The sequence below is a fragment of the Topomyia yanbarensis genome, chromosome 2, assembly GCF_030247195.1.
Source record: "Topomyia yanbarensis strain Yona2022 chromosome 2, ASM3024719v1, whole genome shotgun sequence".
Classification (NCBI taxonomy): Eukaryota; Metazoa; Arthropoda; class Insecta; order Diptera; family Culicidae; genus Topomyia; species Topomyia yanbarensis.
Window position 1 is genome coordinate 200,803,670 of NC_080671.1, and position 18,767 is coordinate 200,822,436.

The 18,767-nt window shown below is 37.2% G+C and overlaps 1 protein-coding gene across 11 annotated transcripts in view; it reads left to right on the forward strand.

Annotated features, from left to right (window-relative positions):
- Positions 1-595: 595 nt before the first annotated feature.
- Positions 596-18,767, forward strand: part of LOC131682681 (neurotrimin-like) — a 174,525-nt gene continuing 156,353 nt past the window's right edge. For 7 of the 11 annotated variants that reach the window (XM_058964365.1, XM_058964364.1, XM_058964366.1 and 4 more), the window contains exon 1: positions 611-880. The gene's annotated coding sequence lies outside the window, so the exon portion shown is untranslated. Of the gene's footprint in view, positions 881-18,767 lie in introns of all 11 variants that reach the window. The other 4 variants (XM_058964359.1, XM_058964355.1, XM_058964358.1 and 1 more) reach the window with 3 other exon arrangements.

An 18,767-nucleotide genomic window follows, 5' to 3' on the forward strand; every position in this document is an offset into this window, starting at 1 on the left:
TTGTTACGAAGCAGTCCTGCACAGTCGTCTGGCTTCATTATGGTGCTGTGTAAGGTCCAGGTTAGCATTGAAGTGATAGCAGAAAAACATTACATCTAATACCCATTACAAAACATGAACCCAAGCACCTGGTTATCTTCAGTTGGCGGTAAGGCAGAACGGCTGTAAGCATGATTTGTTTTTTTATTTTTTGGACGCTCGTTATAAAATAGCGTGTGATACGTTACATGTAGTCGTTCTCATGGAAATGCGCTGATAATTTCTGCAGCGGTCGCTATTTATACACGCAGTCTACACGAATCACAAGCAGGATATGTACCGAACAAAAAACGACTGAGAGACGATACTCAATTCAACACACGAAGGCTGACGTCCCGTATTCTAGTTGTTCGTCTCCTGCCATAGCACGTTTTCCAATAGTGCGCGTGGAAATGGGTTACTCAATGTTTACGTTTTTCGCCGGCTCTGCTGTTGTTCCCAATTGCATTTGAGTTACCAGCAGGGATATGCGCAGTCGTTGGAAAACGAATAATGTTTAAAAGCGGCTTTCCACAAACACGCGGCTTCTGGTTGTTCCGTTGCAAATCTCGGTAGGCAGTTGTTCGGTGCAAGTGGTCGCGTTTGGTAGCAAATCTAAACAAATAGCTAAAAGTGCGGAATGCAGCTAGGTTTTCCCCTATTACCTGTGAAAACTGGTGAGGCGATCGGTACATGAAAGAGAAATACACTCCGCGCCTTTTGGTGGTCAGTTTTTGTTGAAAATTGTACAAGTGTAACGCGAAACAGCTGTGCTTACGGTCAGCGGCTTTCGCTGCTTTGCTTTGCCAACGGTTAAATAGAGATTGCAAACAGTAGTTGATTTGGGTAAATGTGAAAACTGGTTAGTTACTACCGTATTTTAGCTGCAGTGTCGTGTTTACTTTCGCGAATTTTGCTCAAATAGAAGTGATCAGTGGATAATTTACGTGGGCATCTTGACCATTCAATGTGACAATGACGACATGTCATAATTTTGACTTTTTGATGCCGAATCATTCAGTGTCTGAGTGGCAAGATGTAGTCGGTAGAGAAATGCTACTTAACGGATATCAACTTTCGAATCTAGATATTGAAGCAATTTTTTTATTCCCTTGAGGGCAATTATTGAATGATCCAATTTGTGCATGAGAGCACAACACCTAACTTAAAAAAGTTGGATTTGCGTTGCTTGAGGCGCTCACATATGTTGTGTGTACTGTTAGGAGGTAGTGTCTAAATTGTGCCAATTTGGTGTCAGGTACAGAAACGTAGAGTACGAAACACAAATCCAACCTTATTTGTCTAGACATTTGAATTGAAATTTGTTGACATATATATCATTGAATTTTCTGTGGACCGTTAATTCCTAAATCTTCACTTATGATATCTAATTAGAATGAAATATATCTGATTTCTATACCACAGCTGAACAAAAAAGCGAGATTATCACATACACTTTCGATCATCTGTTTGCGATATAAAAGTTATTCAGTTCAGGATTTGCATTTTTGTCTTGTGTACTGATGCGAATTACTCCAAAGTTGTATATGGCAGTGTGGCTTTTAATTGAACTCCTAAGTATTAGTCATCAGGTAGCTGACCTGGAATATGAGTTGCAATGTTTTGTGTCATAAACATAGACTTTCGAGTGTACTGAATTAGTTATCGTCGCTGTGAACTGGATTGTGTTTCTGTTTCGATTTTGTGAATAATTCAGTGTCATTTTTACAATATGTCACAGCAGGTGAAAACTAGAAATTCGCAAATTGTCAGCTAGTACAATGTTTCCTTAATTGCTTGTTGTTCGTAAAATCGAACAGTATGTCGTCAAACATTGATTTATTCGTATGAAAACTCGCTGGACATTTGACAAGAATTTTTCAAAATAATTTCTTTGCAACCCAAATTACAAATTACGTGTTCTATACTCCTGACAGTTCAATTGATTCCATGAAGGCAAGTAAAATATCCCTCAACGTAGTTAAACGTAGACCTCGTTGAAAAGTCTGATTAGTGCCAGAATCAGTGCCTGTGTCACATACCGCATTATCTGAAGAGAATAGTTCCGACGAGGGTTTAACTCTGGCAGTGCGTTTGGCCGGAAAATGTGCTGTTGTGGTTGGTTATTGCTCTGTGGAGAACAAAAACTTTTGCTGCTCGTCTGCCTAGCTCCATGTCGGAACGTTAACTGTTGTTCAGCAAGTGTTTTCGGCGGTTTGGATTTTATCGATGATTTTCGGTACATCCGAATCCCCAATCAGCATGAAAGCACCATGCTTTCTACCTCGATAGTCACCAAAATATTTCTTTTATTTATTGTTCAGCGCAGTTTTTTTTAATTTTTCCGCTTTTCTGTGAATTCTGCAACAATTGCCTACAGAAACACACAGGGCCGTCTTAAGACTACTCGGGGCCCCTGGGCACTATTCAACAAAGGAGTTCCTATAGTTGTACAGACGTAAACAGAATTACAGTCATATTACAGAGCATCCGTATAACTGGAATGCGCAGTTGGCAGTATACCGAAAAAAATAACAATAGTAATTTGACCTTGTTAGTTACATTGCGTTATATGAGGATGAAGAGATTCTTGGTCAAGAAAGAGAAATAATGGAGTAGGGTTTAGCGCAAATTCACCTTTCGTTCTCCCTTGTCCAGGCTAGCAATGAATTCTTCGTATTTCATGTTGTGTTTAAGGCTGTGTTCCTAAACAATACGCCCGGTTATGTGCATCTGTGTAAATATTACAACATGTATCATATATGCTATTATATCGTCGCTGTTGTGATATCTCATGACAAACGCTATTTTGGGGTAAACTAAATTAGATATACCAAATAGTAGTTCGAAAAATTTCTACAATGTTGCGTTCTCAGAATTTTGAAATTCTGCTTAGTTACTGAGATATAGCAAAAAACGTGATGCGAAATTGAGTTTTTGCTTCAAATCACTTTATCTTAGGATTAGCTCAAGTTATATTGAAATTTGGGATGCTTTTCTATGTAAAAATGTCTGAGGAGCATAACGGCATAATAATTTTTAAAATAAAGGTACGTGTATTGCGAGAAAAATGCAGGTTTGCTTTTAAACTGAAAATATTGCATATTTGGCAACACTGTAACCAAAGATTACTATTTTTTCTAAATTCTAATTTCCCTTAAATTGCATTTCACCGATTATTTCTACACCAAGTTGAGCCGAAGATAAGATATGAACAAAAGTTGATAATTGAATGGCTGGCGTCCAAAAGGGGCTAACCCACATTTTGCATTTTTTACGTACTCAATTCGGCTCGGCAATTTTCCAACAGCTGTGTAATCAGCAAATTTAGAAACTGATATCTCACTAAAGTGAGATTTGTTAGCTGATTTTCGGTGAAATTTTTGTATGTATGTCTTTGTATGTCCTACAGGTTTTGTATGTCTACAGGTTTTGAAATATGGTACATTTTTGAAAACATAACCTGTAAATAAATGTTTTAATCATTCTTTATCTCGAACTTTGTAGGGGACCTACAAAGTTTGCATCTTCAGAAGATATGTTTAAAAGAACCTACAACTTTCTCGAACACACCACATTTCTATCTAGCTTTATTAATAGTTGATAATAGCGCCGCCCTAGCGACTGAATTCCGAACTAGTATGATTCAACTAATTAAAGCGCTAAGTGCTATACTGCAACTTTCCGAAAACACCATAACTCTATAACGAAAGATAATTGATTCCACTTTTTTAACTTTCCGGGCACAATCTACCGTTTTTCTCTTAACCCTTTATAAGGCCCAGACTTTGGGGCTATTAATGAATGTTATATTAATAGAAACACGGTTCTTTCGCTTAGTTTAGAATATATTTACATTTATTTCGTAATAAAAACTGTTTTGAAAATATACTTGGTACCGCCCGTTAGAAAACGTTAGTCTTCTTAATGTTTGATGTATGTCCAATGAGATTGGTGGAAATATAAAAACAAATCGAGCTGAATCGTAAATTCAGAAAGAAATTAAGGTGGGTTACTGGTTATTCTATTTTTGTGTTAACGACCTATTGAGTCAATTTGTCAACAGTTGTTACGGCATTTAATTAGCAAGGGACTGGAAGGTGAAGTATATTTTTTCATATTAAGAGCCATAGTACTCAAGGGAGAGCAAGGAGTTGAGGGTAGAAAGTTTTAGAAAAGCGTGGAAGGATCATATATGCAAGCTTAGAGCTCACTGGCGGCTTAACTTTTTGTCTGCTACCGTAGGAGTCAAGATCTTTTGGCATTAGAAATGCGAATCACCTGAGTCTACGGCATGTCCGGACAAGCGTAAAGTAACTTGTTACTTCATGCTGTCGGAACCGACAAGTCGGTAGCAGACAAAAAGTTATGTCGCCGGTGAGCTCTAAGCTTGCATATATGATCCTTCCAAGCTTGCCCATTTTGGACGCCAGGTATTCAATTGACGATTTTATTTATTTATTTTTATTACAGAGGTTTCAACCTTATGGTCATTCGCCCCTTTTCGGGTTAGATAAATCTCTTTAGGAAAATCTCTAACCCTATGTGCGGGGTTGGGCATCGAACCCGGATAAACTGCGTACAAATCTTTGGGGGGGGGATTCGGTTAAGCGTTTCAGCGTAAAAAAAAGTTTTTTTGCTAATTTTTTTAGAACTTTATCTTTGATCTCAAAAACTCAACGTAAGGGTTAGGTATTTTTTACATAGAATATGTATGCAAAGTTTGAAAGAAATCGGTTAAATAGTCTTGGAATGGCGGGTAACACCTCAAATCATGTTTTTCTAGAGACGTTCTAGAAAACGCTTCGTCACCGAGTCGTTTGTCGATATTTTTGCATAGAAAAATTACAGTATGTTATTAAAATGATGCACTATAATGTACAAAAGTTTTGATAAATTTACTTCACGCAAAGTTCTTAAAAAATTCGCAAAAAAGTCTTTTTTTTTCACGCTGAAACCTTTACCCCCCTCCCCTTAATAGAATTTTATTAGATTTTGAGAGCAGTGTGCTTTCGGTGAACTAGCACGGGTGACGGAAGGTTTAATAATAAGTTTAAAATAAATTTTGGCAATAAGTGTATAATGTGAAGTATAATGTAATTATAATATTAATTATAATTATAATTATAAAATAACACAAATGATCCATATAAAATTGAAAAACGACCCATAAAAAAGTTGTCCATGTTCCATAAAACAAAAATAAAAATTCATAAAACAGTGTGAATGATCCATAAAAAAGGGTGATTTGATCCATAGATTATGTAAAATTGAACCATAAAATGGTCGCAAAAGAGCACTAAAATAGTAATAAAAGAGCAATTAAAATCAACCAATGCCCCATAAAATTATTGGAAATGTTCCATAAAATGATACATTTTGCTCCATAAATTAACTGACATTGATCCATAGAATATTAACGATGTACATTAAAACACGTCGATATGTTCCATAATATCGACAAAAATGTTCCACGTTATTACAAAATGGTGCAATAAAATGTTAGAAAAAGTTCCATAAATTTGATGAAAATGTTTGCTAAATGATTTTTCTTTGTCCATAGAAGATGTTGAAATGAACATTAGAAATGATTCATATATCGAACGTTAAATTATGGTTCATGGATATTTATAAAACGATCCATAAGAAAAGGAAAAGTAAAACGATCCATCAATATGTGCTTATGCACCAGAAAAATTAAATTTACGGTACAACATTAAACATGTTTTCTCTCAAGGACCTCACCTTTAAAAATTAGAAAATTACAATGGCCATTTCTCATACCCAAAGGACAGGTTAAGTTGAACCTGAAATGAAATCCTGTTGACACATTCTTTCGTGACGTTACAACGATTTGACGATTTTTAATTCCATAAATATGTTATAACTTTATCAAATGAATGCCTACATCAAAACTTATTACAGATTCGGAAAGCAGACAAAATTTCACTAAAGATTTAATAAACATAGACTGAATATACTGGAAGAGGAATGTTCTATGATCGATAATGTAACGTGACGTTACAACGCGTCACAAATTGGAACATTCAACGTATTTATAAAAAAGTCAAAATATCTGCTCTATAGGATTTTTAATCAAGAACAAATCTTCTATGATGTATTTCTAAATAGCATACGAATAACTAGGTGTCACTAAATATATTTTTTATTGTTTTGTTTCTTATAAAGCATCTTTTAACTTACGTGACGTTACAACGCTCCTTTCTGAGAAAAGCGATATCTCATTGCGTTGTAACGTCACGAAAATATTCAACTTTTCTAAAACTCTGCAAGTTGAGCTGGTGCTTTTGTTTTGAGTAAAATTTTAAATATTTATCACATTTAGCCATGATTTAATGATAATTAACTCGAATAACAATATGGGGTTGTTGAAAAATCACGATACAGTTTATTTTTTGATTGTAGCAAAAATAATTGATCAAACCAAGAAAATTTTTATTTAATATCTTGTTGTGGATAGATTTGAGCCATTTGACACATTTATTTATTTGGCACGGCTCAATATGGTAATTAAACGGAGCCAAAATAGCAGCTTTTATCACATATTTCATGAACAAAAATAATTTGGCAGTACTGCTTTCTTTAATTTGCTAAGGAATCAGGTTCCCGATCCGAGTTTCTAGCATGATATTTGAATTGTTGGGCTTAAGCAAGTGGATTTAAATGACAAAGCGAGCACAATTTAAGCACTAGACAATCGACAATGCTAAGTACTCTGAAATATTGTATATATTATAGTTACAAAGATTCAGAGAAAAAGAACACGTCACATCGCCGTGATGTTACTAAAGAATGTGTTACATCCAATCGTCAATTCGACGGAATTTTAAATGTCTGCAAACACCAATAAACACTCCCTCATCTATCTTTTTTGTGCTCATTTGAGATGAGCCAAAGCCTTTTTATCCGACTCTAAGCAATTGAGACGATTTAGTGCGGTCACCCAGGTAGGTCTCTGTAGACCCAATTATGTTTTTGCAACCTCCCGTAAATTCGGATAGATACCCGTCTATATTGGATTTAATACGTCAGGCATTTCGATTATTTAGCTGCTTCGACGATGTATTTCGGCTTGTAACGGAAGAATTGGTTAGTTACTAACTGACGGCACGTGCGACTACAACAGAGGTTGCGGACAACCTTATAACGGGCGTCTCGTCGATGATGGCGAAGTGCGGAATGGTTGATTACTGTGAGGAAGGACATATTCATGGAACGCATTATTATTCATGGCTAAATACTAACTTGAGAACAAAGTTCAAAAATTCCATCGCATGTCCTGGACTACGTTACTGTTAGCGTAATAGCATCGGAACGTGCCATATGACCGATGCCGAGGAGAGTACAGCGTAGCTGGACTTTTAAATGAAATATAAAATTTCGTTTATTTTCTTAATCTATAATTAGGTTTGATGAGGGAGTTCATTTGAAAAAGTTATAAGAGATTTATAGAATTAAGGTTGGTCAAAACGTTGTAACGTCAAGAAAAACTATGTCCATGGTGTATAACCCCTTAAGCACTTGAAGATATACATTCTGAAGTTATGAATATCCCGCTAGTATAATTTCTTGTTTACGAAACAACTTGAAAGCGTTTCAATAAACCATACGAAGTAAAATTTGACACTATATCTGATAAATCATTCAAGCGGCTGATAAAAGTTGAATTACGTGACGTTACAACGCAAAGTGTATTCTGTTGTAACTTTAATTAACTTAAATGTAATCCGGAATACAAATTTGAACAAAATTTTAGTTTTTTAATAAAATTAAAACGTAGGCATTTTTTGTGACGTTACAACGTAGAAACAATCAAAATTTCTACTAGTTCAAAAAGTATTAGTGGTCAAATCAAGGAAAAAATCTTTCTAGTTTTATTGTTCTACACTCAATAATGAGCAAATTCATTTAAACAGATAAAAATTTCAATAGTAGTTTAATGAAATAGAGCTTTTCGTAGAACTCAATAATTCTGAAACCATTTTCCGTGAAATTCAATTTCATTCTCTATATATTTTTCAACTATTTGTCGAAATGCTAATAGTTGGATTACATAACTTTTCAATGGTTTAAACACTACGAATCGAGGAAAAAATATTGTGATACCAAAATAAGACAAAACAAAAACGTTCTTCTGGTGTACAAGCCCGCGGAATGTGTCTGTTGCATATGGAGCAAAATTGTTTTAAATTGGAATCAAAAACAAAAGCTACACATTTATTAAATCAGTTATCGTCGATTAGAACCTAGAATATCCCGCTATTTAGAAGAGGCATACAATATGAAAAGAATTACTAGTAACTAGTGCGAAAGTGTGTAAAACATGAATAATATACAAGTGACAATACGTGATAACGTTTCTAAGCTACTGTAATCTCTAAGTTACACAATGCCGTCTTGGTTTGTTCTAAGGCTCCTTTCAACTGTAGAAAAATAACAAAGCCGTCGCCATGTCTGATTTCCGTGTAGGTACGCGGCTGGCGCCAATTTTATGAGTGACTCGATTGTATAGTTGACGGTATTTTTCGTTTCGGCCAATTGGTAGTGATTCCTCGAAACACAATGAATATTTTATCGAATTTCTAGTGAACCGGTTGCTGCTGTTTCGAGAAATTGGATTTATTGTAGAGGGAATCGCACCAATGATTGTTGAAATTACACAATAGGATCTTTAAATATAACATGAATCCACTCTCTTTTGTAGTTGCTAATCAGAAAAAGAATATTGGCAATTAGGGGTAATGTTTATTAAACAGACTTTTTCTAAAATGCCACAAATATATCGTTTTCATCCTCTTTGTACTTAATTTGTTTTTTACCGATTTTGTTATTAAGATAATTGTAATATCCAACGTAAAACATATTGAAAAGGAAGAGTTGTGCAGTAAAAGTATTATAAATCCAATATTCAACGTGCACCGGATCCAAATTTGACCCTCAAATGTTTTTTTTTGAGTTGGACACATCAATACATTTAATAATATATTACTAACTATGATGTATACGTAGTTGAAGATCTGTTTTATTGATATATTCTTGTCCATATTTCACAATATTGTTCGAAAAATGGATTTTTTTCACATTTTATACATGCACTTCTTAATCATTTGGAATGCATTAAAGTCGACTAGCCATCCAACCAGCAAAAAATTGTGTTTCTTGTATAAGCTTTTGACATATTTAACAGCACATTTTGAAGATGTTAGCAGGTAACTATGCAACATACAACTGCAAAAACGATGTGATGCTTCTTAGTCTGATAGCGTCGGTTATATTAGTTCAACAGTTTATTGGGCTGATACTGCCAAAAACATCCGTATAATTTTAATAGACAGACGGCTATTTTGAGTTGTACAACTTATCAACCTTTGAAGTTTATTGTTAGTTATGCCGATTCAAAATTTTTTTTAAAAATTATGTTCCATCACATTTTTTTTGAGGAGCTGGGCTAAAAATAAAAAAAAAATTCTCTTTTCACATCAAAACAACTAAAATTTATTCCAACTTCGTTTTTGAAAAAGCAAATTACTTTGACCGGCCACATTTTCCTTCGTTCGTTCTCGTGAACGCTTCTGCAAGACAATTTCAGATATACTTGTTTCAGCGTAGCATCTCTTGCAATAATCACCCAATCAATCAATCAATCAACTTGTTTAAAAGAAAGCTGCTTAAGATTCTCGTTTTAAGTAATTTTCAGAACAGTGCAATGTATAATAGTTGTTTGAGCAGCTTTCAAGTTTTATTAGGCAGCTTGACGGTTCGCTAAGAATGTTATGTGAACTTATAAGTGTATATTTTAGATATTATCCTAACTTTTGGTTGCTTGGGAAGTTTTCGCTACGTCGAGATGGTACATAGGACACACGGGAACATGCCATGTATGTATTTATCGATCCCTACTGAAATATTTTTTTTACTCTTGCGTATTTTGTATACAGCCATCTGGGGAACGTACTTTCTGTGCATATGAGCTTTGGTCAAAGCGTTGGTTTTGGTTAATCGCTTGTGCTTGAAGATTTGTCGATTTGCTTGCTTGGTACATGACTATCACTTGGCTCTATAGCGCTTCTCGTCAGAGGACGCTTACTAGTTGGCAAACATCATGGGACAATGGAGATCTGGGACGGTGGTTGCACTCAATTATCCCTAAAGTATCAACGAAGGCATGGTTCAAAGGGTTGGATGTAAGTCGAAACTTCATTCGTGTGATGTCTCGACTCATGTCCAACGCCGTATTGGGATCGCAGAAGATAATCAATGTGCTTGCGGAGAGGGTTACGAAGACATTGAACATGTTGTTTGGTCTTGCACTGAATATCGTGAAGCCAGATCCCAATTAATAGACTCCTTACGAGCCAGAAGAAAACCACCCTATGTACTTGTTCGTGATATCCTCGCTTTACGAGATCTTACATACATGAGCCATATTTATCATTTCCTGAAAACAATAAATATTCAAATATAATTATCCCCACAATGTTTCTAGTTTTTTCCCTTGCTACCCACAAACAATTTAGATTTCTTCGCAGTTAGTTAAGTTAGATAAAACGATGTAAATAAAGAAAAAAAAATAAACAAAGATTACAGAAAAACTATCAATAGGTTTACAATGAAATTCAAGAAAATAGAGTATAATTAAAAACATTCAAAATGATGATTATCCTCAGTGTTAGCATTAGAAAGTGATTTTTTTTATAACGTGATAGTCTTAAGAACCTTTGTAACATGTTATGTAAAAAAACCCCGGCGTAAAAAAGCTTTTGCAACTGCCGTGTCAAATAAACGTTTTATGAAAAAAAAATCACTTGGCTCTGTTCCAGGCACATCTTCAAAATCTTTGTATTTTTCCCCATCTGGTTGCGGTGAAGGTAGTAACATCAGTGAACGAGAAACTTCATCTGGTGTAGGAAACTTACAGGAATCGTTAGCGCATTTTTGAAATTTAAATATAGAAAGGCTATGCAATCACTCTGAAACTCGAATTTTAAACTGAGACTCGGATTGTCGAGTGTCATATGCAATTCCACTCAGTTCGTCAATATCATTTATCTCCGAATAACTATAGTCCCGGTGGTGAACTTCCGCGGGTCATTTGGTTTCCGTTTATGTGAGCCATTTAGTTTCCATTTCCACGAGCCATGTAACTGCCAGCTATGTCGCGATCTACTCGGATAGTCCTTAGCGGTGCATCTACTCTACCCTGACTAAGAGTTCCTTGGCTCCCGAATCTCTTCCGATACCGATGTCCATTGCGTGAGTCATTTAGTTCCCTGTTTTGTAAATACTATCTCGACGGTGGACCTACCCTACTCAACGGATCAACCAGTATGTGTCGAAGTAGGTCCAGCGATTCCGGATGGAGCATAACTTTCGGTTCGCTGATACCACGACGTCCCACCGCTAGCGCTTCCTTGGGGATGGCTCACGGGCTTCCCGGTAGGGTGTCGAGGTTGATCCAGTGATTCCGGATAGAGCGTTGCGTCCGGTACAATGGGGCCTCGATGACCTACACCTGAAGCATCGACTCGAACTACTACTAGTGTTCAATAAAAATTGAGAATTTTTTCAGTTATGTAGTTTAAAACAACAACAAAATTTCAACGAATTCAGTATTTTTTATTAAAAACATAATGTTTATTCTTCAACGTCAATGAATATTGGAGAAGGGGCCCTGGTCAGTCGTACGATACAACTTAGTCGCGATGCTCTTACAAGAGCGCGGGACGGCACTGACATTCATCTTCCGGGTGCAATTTGTTGTCAACTGCCTCGTATCATTGGCCCGCCAATTATTTTTCCACACTAGGGCACTGAGAGATCCGAAAAAATCCACAATGGGACGGCACTTCCTTTCTTTCGGCAAGTACAGTATCTTTTGACGTAGGACTACGTCTTTGTTTTCGATATGGGGGTGCACTCTGCAAATTCTACAAAAATGGTATGTAACGAAAAGTGGTCCAATTTTAAACGCATATAATTCAGCCATCTCACGATAAATTTTCAAATTTTTTGCACAAATCGCCCAGAAATACTTCTAAGAATAGATTCCAATAGATAAACCCAAAGATTTTTGATATCATGGCATTAAAAAATTAAATAATATACAACCTTGTCAAAATATCGCGCATTAACACACAGAAGATAGCGCTTCCCAAGCCCTGTACGACGGTTTGGTGTACCTAGCGCGCAACGCTTCTATGAATGACGTCATCATCGACTATTTAAAGAACGGACTTGGCCAGACACGCTCAGTTCCCTGTTGAACGGCTGGCGAAGCAGATCACTGCGCTGTGTTTTTTACAGCCAGTGTAGCTGAACTAGAAGTCCGTTACACTGGCTGTGGAGGGACGCTACCCTGTGTCGTCCAACAGGCGACCTCTCCAACTGCTTCCTAAATGCCGCTGTAATGTTGCCAGTAAATGTTTGGTTTAACTAGCACATGTATTTGCTATTTGCGCTTGAAATTAAGTAATGTAGTGGTAGTAATAAGCTTCCCATTTTGGTTTAAACGCAAGGACAGTTTTTAAAACAGGATTTGATTAATTAGTTTGGCTCATCTAAGCAATTTTATCAATTCTCGACAAACATATGATTACGGCCTAAAAGCCAACTGTCAAAATCCACTTTGAATGGAAATTCCGGACAAACCGTTACATGCCAATCACAGATGTTGGTAGTAAACGAAAGAGAAAAGTTTTCTCTTTCATAAACTGTTGTGAACTGTGTTCGACTAGTAACGGTTTGTCTGGAATTTCCATTCAAAGTGGATTTTGACAGTTGGCTTTTAGGCCGTAATCATATGTTTGTCGAGAATTCTGTAATTTAAAAGGAATTTTACGGAACTTGGTGAATTTGGCCCCACTTGCAACTGGTATAATCAACCTGCACAAAGTGTTGCATAACGCAGGGCTGTTTTATGGAACAAAATGTGTTATCATTCAGCCCTTCGCTATGCAAAATCACGATATTATGACAGATGGGCTAAGCGCGGCCGTTCCTTTCAATCGGGAAAGGCCGCGGGGAATTTTGGTCAAATGCGCTAAGGGCCGTACACAAATGACGTAGCTTTTTTCGGCGAATAACGTAGCATTTACCTACCCCCTCCTTCTCGTCCCATGCAACGCGCCCGGGTGATGAAAAAAATTACATATGTTTTTCAGTTATTTTAAATACATGTCCTTTCAAAATGTTTGACGACTTTTATCAACATTTTCATTATAACAGCAAATTGCGTGCAAAATAAGCCCATTTCATGACAAATATAGTGTTGATAGTTTTGTTTTGAATTTTATATGTTAAGGGGAGTATGAAGACAAGTTCTCTCAGCTCACAATCGTGCAGCTGCCAATGATTCTAAGAACCATACGTTGATCTAAATTACTAAATTTTGTTTGGTTGAATCCGAAGTGAAAATTTAATTCAGCTTCGAAACTAAGTCTACTAGTTAGGAACATTAGCTAACTAATGTAGCAAGTTAAATCCGCATACAAAATCTTTTCGTATTTTTTTGCGAACTTGTAATTTCACGAATCGAAAAATTTATCTCATGAATAACCACATCAAAAGTAACTTGTTTGAATTTAAATTCATTTCTCTTGGGAATGGAGGATCATTAAATTGTTTTCTCTAAACAATGGGTTTTAAACTTAATGCTACGTCGCGCAACTTCTGACCCTACCCTCCCCCTCGTCACACTTCGTCACAAATTTGGTATACCCTCCCTACCCCCAAAATGCTATGTCATTTATGCATGAACCCTAATAGTGTCGTGGTGGTACTAGTTGTCTCTTTCGCTCTACCCATCATTATCAGCGTTGACTCATTGTGCATTGTGCGCTTGGGTTCAATGTTTGTAGCGAATGTGTTGGTAGGTAGGGGAACTGGCGGTAAAATGAACAGGTTAAGCAAAGTCATTATTTTCTAACTAATAAGTGAATGAGATATTACAATCACCTTATATGTTTCTTGTTAGACATGTTTTGTACATATCTGGTAAAAATACTTTGTCATAAACACATTTTTTCAAACATGATTCTTGATTTCTAAACATGTCCAAAAATGAGACATGTTAGCGAGTGGGTAAAATGAACAATGGCGGTGGTAAATGAACAGCTTCTGGTGATCTGCAAAATGTCCTGTATGTATGCAATGCGCAGCGTTGGAAAGCATTTTCCGATCAATGCTAATATCCCAACAAATCATGAGCTTTGCATACACACAGGGCATTTTGCAGAAAAAAAATTGTCACGGAAGAATTGAATTTTATGACGTAATATTAACCATTTTACAATCCTGTGGCATCGAAACACATCTACAAACTTGGAGTTATCCATGGGTGTTTGAACTTTTAGGATCTGTTTGAGAGCAACTAGAAAGCTTGGTCTATACATGAGATGTGATTATATTGTCTAAAATTTGATTTTTCTTCACCGGTCCGGGTGTTTTTTCCCACACACTAAGTACTAAGAAAATAAATATTTTACATTAAGTAGTATAGTCCTACGTCTACAGTTCGTGCAACCCCATAGCGCTGCCCCTTGTAGTTTTTCTGCTCAAGATACTCCAGCGTCTTCTTTGCGTAATGGGAAGACGCCTTGTCCGGCCAGAAGACGTACTTCTCATTCGCATGATGCTCCTTTAAGAACGGCAGAAGAACCACGGCTTTGAAATCCCTCTGTCCATCATGGTGGTGTACAGCATAACTTTTTTTTTCAAATTTATGCTTAATCTGGGTGTGGCCGACTTGTCGCTGGAGTAATAGCTATCATTTCCTGGAATGACGGTCTTCGAGAGCGGAAAGTAACTTTCGCCGTCCAGCCCGAGCGACGTCCCGCGGTAGTTCTTCGTCATCCACCGGCACTGCGATTTCACGATCGCTATCTGCTCGTCCGTGTACTCGAGACACCGAGTCTTCTTCCGACAGATGATGTCCTCTATCTTGAGGGTTCGGTGAATGGGAGCAGTGACATTTTCGGCCGGCGTCACGCGAACTCGTTCCGTCTTTGTTGTCGTACAGCTTTTTCAACGCTTCTTTCTTCTTCTTCATCATTATCTTCGTCGGACGGCCGCTACCGGCCTTGCGCTCCACGCTCAGGGATGCCAGGAAAACTGTACTCACGGGCACGTTTTCGTCTCGAAAGTGGTCTACAGTAAAAGTTTTCCACGATGACCACGCGTTTCGTAAAACAGTACAACACGTTCGCGGAGTGCTTGCTATTTCGACGCCATGTTCGATTGAACCCATTTCTAGGGAGTCCACAGAGCAATTCTCTTGGAGAGAAAATAAATTTTCGCTCCTTACTTCAATTACAGAAGGTATTGAAATCATTTTCATTTTTTATTGAACTCCCGTTAAATCGTACAATAGCATGAATGAATCAATGGTAAAATGGTATGAATGTCTATATTTAGGCGACTGTCTGGCGCTCTAAAAAAGTTTCGCTAGAGTAGGTGGTGAACATGGTGCACTACGTGCGTACCGGATTGTCAATCAAAACCACAAGTTTTTGAAACACGAATCGTCGCTCGCGTTTGCAGCGTTTTTTTGCTGTGGGTATAGTATACACATTTTCTTTGTACTGTTTGTTGTTCATGGAGCATTATTCGGAACTCAATAATTCCATTCAAAATGTTGCCCAATAGTTAACCTCCTCTTATGCTATAGAATGTTGGTTGACATTACTGTACTGACAATATTATCTAGTACTAATGCAATATCATAGCTGGATTTCTAGATGGTTTCAAGGAATTAACAAATAACTTGTTACAAAATCACTGACACGAATAGATACAATAGACTGTAATATAACACTTTGTACACGTTTTTCAGAGTATACAGTTGAAATAGGAAAATTATGCTAGTAGTTGTAGAGTAAACGTAAATTCGATCGACTTGATGCTCGATGAACATGCTCTTATTTCTGAAGTTATTTTATACATTCCTTTCCAATTCAATTTTTTCGACCAATACCCTCATTAGCCTGGTTTTATAGCTATACCAGATCGTTTCCCACATTAAATAGAATCTACTACTCCAGAGCAGTTTTCAACCATCGTGCCTTCCTCCAGCGAAAACATTATTTGTGCCAGGATGTCAGCCATTCATTCAAGCCCAAATCAAGTTTGCCGATTCTACTGACATTTCAACTGAACTTATCGGAACCTTATAATTCCCAGACAACTTACCTGTCTGGGCTGGGCAAGGTTAAATAGTTGCAATGTCAGTATGGATTTATTGACAGGATGGAGCAGACCGTTAAACGCTCTTCAGTTCATTTCAACATTTCGGATGTCAGACATAACAGGGGCCACTTTCGTATTAAACTCGCGTTCATGGTTTTTTACTCCTACACGTAATTGGAATCCATTTAAATCATCAATGTCAGTTGCACGTGGTTCACCCGGTGTTGTATAAATAAATAATCAATTTACAAATTCCCCGGCAATAAAACCCAATCGTTCCACGCAGTAGCGGGTGCGGTGAGATGGATTAGAATGTATGTGCGGGCAGGAGACGAATCGAAACATGAAGTGCCGAAAGCTCTTATAGTTTGAAGTTCACCATGTGGGTACTTGTAGTCTCGATACCCAGTTTGTTAGTCATGACAGAGGTTAGATGCAACATTTGGAGTGCAGGGAAATGTATAAATTGAAAATTAACTGCATGTTCGGGACGCGTTTCTGTTTCCAGTTTGGTATTCGGGACAGCAGCTGGATGAAAATTGTTGATGCAAGGGCGGGTTTAGCTTGGTGGCTCATACATGCAGTTGTAGTAATGGAAAAGCAGTGAATTTGTGGAACACTGGAAGAAAATGCCGCAAGGATTTCAACCGGCTGGTGGGTTGTCAATCATATAAAATTTATAAACGCTTTCCCGGAAGCGTGGAAAGTTGAAAACATGTTCCAATATCGACAGCGTTGCAACATGATTGGAGGCGTAATAATAGGTTCTTGCTCGAACGATTCGGAAAATTTTGAATCAGTACTTGATTGTAACTCCGTTATTATTGTACCGATGTACCTATTTTAGAAACATTGATTTTTGTTTCTATGTTTCTATGATGTTTTGTTATCCGCTTTTTTTTTTTCAAATGAGCTGTAGGTATTTGAAATTTAATTCACATCATTTTGTCATATTGTCGCTTTCTTTTGCTTCATAGAGCAAGATATATATCACAGTTTCTATAACGAATATTTATTGTTCTTTGGAGGTTATTTATGACATAATATTGTTCTCGAAATGAATAGGATTTATCCTTATTTGGATTTAATCTTTCTGAATATCTTAATGGCTCAAGTATGACATAACATACGGTTTTGTTTTTGAGGCATAACTAACATCATCATCATCAGTAGATTATCAATATCTCCAAGCTGTGCCATATGGCCGAATTCCAAGGGCATAAAGCCAGTCTGGGACGTAAGTTATATAGATAAAAAAAATTTACTTAAAATTCAAGTGACATACGTTATTCGTGAGCTCTGAGTTTTGGTTAAAGATATTAGCATAACTATCTCTACTATATCTGATTATTTTCTAAGAGGAATTTATCCAACACACTTTTGGTTGGAATAATTATACCTCTTTATTTCAGCTTTCAATTGGTATGGATACAAGCACATTTTATTGGATATATCAATGACAGCACGTGGCCCTATTGTTATACTTAAACAAAGAAATTAAACCATAATTTTATATTTGTCTTTTTTTTGGGATATTTCTCAATAGAAAGTTATTTGGATTGAATTTTGGAATATTTTATGTAGTTTTTTAAGGTCCCATATAGGGTGATGAGCCTATTTTCACCATACTAAGCAAGGTGCCTCACTAATTCGGTAATTTCTTGTAAAATCAAAGGAATGCGTAAAAATTGACATCAACCGCTTTGCTTCGTTGTTAAGAACCAATATAATAACACAACCGCGTTGAAAACAGTAAAATTCTCGTGTTTGAGCACAATGAAAACTCGAATCGAGTGCCCCTATTGTTGCGCTACCATTTGACTCAATGCGTTGAACAAAGATGGCAGACACTGCTCTAACCAACGGCTTTAAATGCGTAGGGTGATAATAGAAACATGGCACAAATAGGCTCATCACCCTAGCATCCTTTATGTTCGCTGCAAATTCGGGGTGCTTTCGCCAGTTCATAGTATCCGCTATCAGCTTACCCGCACCTTTTCCGCCGAGTCCCTTTCTTGACCACTCGCAATCGGCTGCCTCTTTTGCACATGACCAACGCATTCCTTTTTAGTAGTTATATCTTCGCATGTGTCCAAGTCCAAGAGAGCTTTGAAACTTTTTGAATCGCCACCACCAAAGAAATTGGTATATTCCACGCCCAGCCATTCCTCGGAACGCGTAAACATTTCTTTTATAGCGTCCACCTTCAGTTTCCATGCACTGCCATGACTTCGACGCCCAGTTAGCGCAAGATTGACAGAATGAAGATTTGACAACGAAGTCAAAACATTGCCGGCAGTACTTCCCAATCAGTGATGAGATTCCAAAACGAGACAGACTTGCACGCTACAAGCAGATGTTGGAGGTGGGTTGGAGGTGAAACCCAACTTGGTGGGGTTGTTGTCCGGTATCCTCACAACATGGCCTGCCCACCGTACCCTTTCAGCTTGAGCTACTTTCCGGATACTTGGCTCACCATAGAGTCGTGCAAGTTCGTGGTTCATCCTTCTCCTCCATACGCCATCCTCCTGCACACCACCGAAGAT